The sequence below is a fragment of the Felis catus genome, chromosome A1 (assembly GCF_018350175.1).
Source record: "Felis catus isolate Fca126 chromosome A1, F.catus_Fca126_mat1.0, whole genome shotgun sequence".
Lineage (NCBI taxonomy): Eukaryota > Metazoa > Chordata > Mammalia > Carnivora > Felidae > Felis > Felis catus.
In genome coordinates, this window is record NC_058368.1 from 57326517 (window position 1) to 57331667 (window position 5151).

At 35.4% G+C, this 5151-nt stretch overlaps 1 pseudogene; it reads right to left on the bottom strand.

The window, feature by feature from the left end:
* Window positions 1–288: 288 nt before the first annotated feature.
* LOC123383889 lies at window positions 289–4209 on the bottom strand (annotated as a pseudogene).
* Window positions 4210–5151: the final 942 nt, after the last annotated feature.

The window sequence follows — 5151 nt, forward strand, 5'->3', positions numbered from 1 at the left end:
GAGAAGAAAAAGCTGCCAGTTACAGATATCAAGTAAGAAAAAGAATGTAATAGCAGAATATGATTACTTTCAATGAGAGAAAGGAACAGCTGAAAACCTGGTGTTTCTAAAAATTGTGAAAACACAGAGGAGATAGCAAATCTTTGACCTTGTCTCTATGTTTTTATATATATATATATGTATATATATATATATATATATATATATATATATATATATATATACATATATATATATATATATAGAGAGAGAGAGAGAGAGAGAGAGAGAGAGAGAGAGAGAGAGAGATACAAATGTTACTATTGTAATATGAGCACAGTAGCTCTGTTAATCCATTCATCTAAAACAAATATATATTTTGTGTGTATTGCCCTGTATGATGTAAGGTAAACAGAGACAAAATGGCTAGAATATAAAATATGATGAGAACAACTTAAGAAAAGCATGTACAACATTAGTGTCTGAAATTATGGGGACAGACAGGAAGCAGGTAAAAATCACACAAAAATTTGTGTAAACTATGTTCCAGGAAGAAAATGAAACGTATGAAGTTATATAGGACAGAACCCTAGGGAATTTCATATATGGAGTTTGAAAAAAAGAGGTGGGGGTGGAAACCTAGAGAAGAATAAGGAGAGTCTGATGGTACAAAATTCAGGAGAGATGAAATGTTTCCAGGAGTGGTATGTCAATAGTATTGAATACAGTGCTTGTGAAGTGTTGTGTAGGTAGAAAGAATACTGGATTTGGCAAGGTCACTGGTGGCCTTGCCTGGATTGGTTTTTATAGGTAAAAGATAAAAGATTTATCACCTAATAATTTCTTTCTTCTCACTCATGTGGGAGGCAAGCTCATCAGCTGAGATGGCAGAAGAAGGGGGGGGGGTAAGATAATATGTATTAGGAAAAAGAAGAAGACATGATGTAATTTTCCTGGGAATGAGAAAGTGAGTAAATTACTGGAATAGTAGAAATATCAGTGTTGCAGCCCACTTGAATTAGAGATATTGAATGTGAAGTAAAATTGGTGTGTTTGCTTGGATATGTGATTTAGCTGCTTGGTCACAGACCCATGGAAGACATGTTTTTGTTTGTTGGGGAGGAAAAAATTCGCCTCTTCCTTTAGGGTCTCCAGCTGGGCCTAGGAGTTGAACTAACAAGAGAAGAAAATACAAACTTTGTTAAATTTTTACATTTTACATAGGAGACTTCACAGGACAATGAAGACTTGAAAAGGTGTTGGAACAAAAACTCTTATGCCTTTTAGACAAAGAAACAATACATTTGTCAAGAATTGACAACTCAAAGGGGTTTGGATGAGGGATAGTAAATGGTAAAGAAGTTAACAGGAAGATAAAGTTAGTTTAACAAGGTTTTTTGTACAGGTTTTTGGCCCACCATTTCTGGTGATAAGAATGTCTTCCTTTCTCCTGGTATGGGGGGGCAGTAATGTTCACCTGAGTTTTAACTTCTGATCTAAGGAAGAAAAAAGGAGGGTCAGAGTGTCTTTCTTGGTTCTGTGGTTTTTTTTATGTGCTTTTAATTCAAAATAATCAATATGCCAAAATGTCATATTTTGGAGTGAGATATTCAGGTTTTCTTTAGGTTCATTCAGATTTGGAATTTTGGAAGGAAAATGTGGTGATGGGGATAGGGAAGGAGCAGAGGATGGATTAAACACATATGGAGGTGTAGACGAATAATTACATCGTGCACCATACACTCTAAGATACTCAAAAAAAGTGAAGTGAGGGAAATGGATAATGGACATATTATGAGCAAACTGTAAGATTAATGGTTGAGAGGATATAATGTTGTGTAGGTGACAGAAGAGTTGAACTGAAAGTACATGAAAAAGTCAACTAAAAGGAAAGAGTTTTTTGGGAAAAACTAGAGTTTTTGCATTCAAATTTTTGATAATTAGGGTCAAGTTTTGATGATTGTAATTGTCCTGAGTGTTGTTATAAGAGAAAATAGGTGCTGAAAATTTGGGGAAAATTTTATTAGAGAAAATAAACTGAAAAATTATGTGTTGTCTGAAACACCTATGTGGATATTGATGTTGCTGAGAAAATCAACTGTTGGAAAGTAAAACTTGGAGTTAAGAACTACATTTTGACTGGATGAATGGGAGTTAGCAGGAGTTTGGCACATCATGGAAACAAGGAAGATGACTAAGCAGTTCATTCTATGTCTTAAAGAAATGGAAATACTTTTTAGCTTGGAAGATCTGATAGTCACAATAAGGTAAAAGATGACCGCTATTTGTTTTGTATGGAATTGTGATATGAATAAAAATAAGATAAGCACCATGAGATTGAGATGGCTACAAAGGAAGTGAAGACTTCAGGGTACAGTCAAGTTTCTTTAGGAGCTAATAAGTAAAGGAAACATTCTGAAAAGAGTTTCAGGATTCCAAGAAGTTTGCTTATCAATGATGTTAAGTTCCAAAAAACAAAAGACCATAGTTTAGGAGGTGGAGATTAGGAACTATGACAGTTTAGGAGAGGCCAAGCAAAGTGAGATAAGAGCTTAGATCATAATGCATGTCTTGGGGTACACAGAAGAAGGACTAGGCAACATCAAGGAATCATTCCTGGTTTACACTGAAGCTGGGTAGTGGGCTCTGGTTCCATGGGTGCTAATGATCTATTCTGCATAATTGTGATATCCAGGAGAGTTATACAATCACACTTCATTTAGAGGTGGCTGATTTTTCAAGGAATATGGAGTTGTGTGACAGAAGAAGAGCTGCTCTAGCTTTCTTGTCACTTATTACATTCTATGACTCACTATCTTGTCTTACCCGGTGTCTCATCTTCCCCAAAGTACAGAACTCCTTTAGGACAGTGACCAGGTACATTTATCTTTCTGCTGTGCATATTACTTGCTCTCTGGAACAATGCAAAAAACAATTTTCATGCTGAATTAGGTAGGAGACATAGAAGTTATCTGATACAAATGCTTCCTATTTAAATTTTTTCTTGATTTAACGGGTGAATTTAATTTATTAAATTATTAACTATTCATTTATCTTCTTATTTACTTATTCACTTACTTATTTAATGGATCAGTTATTTAATTAGGTTCTTTGCAAGAAATTTAGAAAAAAAAGGAAATTTAGAAGATCAGTTTTTCAGGATAAACTCAATTTGTGAGAGAAAACACAAAGTAGAGGTAGCCCTCAAGATGAGGAACAAGTTTGATTTTTGGCAGAATTTGTGTGTCCACAGCTTTCTGATCAACCTGGTGCTGCTCTGTAATCTCCTATTTCTCCTCTGTGTCGAAGATCTCACCACCCTGTTTTCTGGATTTACTCAGCTTCTTCTTGAAGTAAGCTTCAGAAAGACGTTTGGGGACTTTCACACTACTGACAGCAATTTCAGGTGGGGGGTGGCAATGATGAATTTCTGGTGTGTTCTACACAAAAGAATTCAATTCAGGGCTGGAGGTCTGGTCACACATAGTGAGTCACTGCTTAGTTGCCTCAAGAAAATCATCCTCTTGCTTCTGTGGTACCCAGTGAGGATAATCAAAATGGTCCCAGGAGCAGTGCTGGCTCTTGGGTTCTCACATGCTGCCTGAATAGCTTTCAAGGCACATCTTCAGTAGGATAATACGTAGGCATTTTGTGAAGTTTAACACTTGAGTACCTCAATTGCTGTCAGCACCAACTGGTTTTGTGACAGCAACAAGAACCCTTTCCTTCTATTTCTTTTCAACCCTGGATTTAGCCACTGAATGCTTCCTCTTGCACATGGTCTTTCTGGAATACATAGCTGATCAAGAATATCTGCCAATTCCTCTACCTCAGACAGGGTTTTGGCTGCAGTGTGGCTTCCTCTTCTTTGGAATTTTAGCCTTGAAGTTACCCTTTTTAACTTGCCACCAGCATCAGACTTCTTGACTTCACGTTTCTTCTTAGTAGCCAGCTTCTCAGATTTTTCACCCACCATTGTGCAAGATGGGAACAAGCTAATTTTTAAATCAGTTATTCACATACCTTAAAGAAGCACCTACTTCCGCAAAGGTTTTTAAAACAAACAATGAATGGTCTCCAGAATGGCTTCCCTTTTCAATGACCCGCATTTCATTTAGGTGATTTAGTATTTACCTCCTATCTCCAGTTTAGTTGGATTTAGTACATTTTTATTTTTTTGTTTTTAGAAATCATCTCTTAAACTGACATTATTTATATTTAAACCCAAAATTTCCACAAAGTCTAAAGTTTAGAAATGATAAAAATGCCTACTTCATAGTTAAAAATATTTTTGCAGTTTTATTTTTTATTTTTGGAAAATATCAAACACACACACACACACACACACACACACACACACCTCAGAATAATATTAATTCCTGAACACTTCATGCTGACATTTGGAGTTTTGAATAAACAGTTTTCAATGGTCGTGATCTAAGATGCATGAAAGTGAGATAATAGTTTAAAGCCACAGGTCCATTTCAAAACTGAATTTTCACTAAATGTCACCGTACAGTTCTCTGCCATTTTTCTAGAATGAGTGTATTGGTTCCAGGAAGGAAAATATATTTATGGAAAATCATACCCAGTAACTCAAGGGTAATGTTGTGCTGGCTTTTAACCTGAAAGATCTCTATCCTGCTGCACATTCCCCTTTGTAATTTAAATGCAACCAAGTGCATATAACAAAGAAGTAAAGTCTCCTGTAAAATTGTCTAAATTTACTTGGTTTGAAGCTTATGCATAAGTAGTTACAGCACTTTACATGTGGGTAACAACAACAACAAAAAAACTTAAAACAATCAAATTTCCAGTGAGAAAAATATAGCATTATGCTGTCAAAGCAAGGGGATTCTGGTCTGTATATATATGTGTGAGTGTGTGAGTGTGTGAGTGTGTGTGTGTGTTTTGTATTTCTACAATAATTGCGTTGCATTATATTGTTTATGCACTGTATTTCTACAGTAAGTGTGCGATACTTTTAAAATTGGAAACAGTATATAGATATTTTTAGACACACTGAGAAAATCTATGGATATTTCATAAGAAAATATTCAGTAGGTTTTGGATATATGGATTTAAATTCTCAGAGATGAAAAGTCATCTTGAATATTCCATTCCCAATATACAAGATGTAAAGAACCACATCTCTAGTTAGTTGTAAGGCCA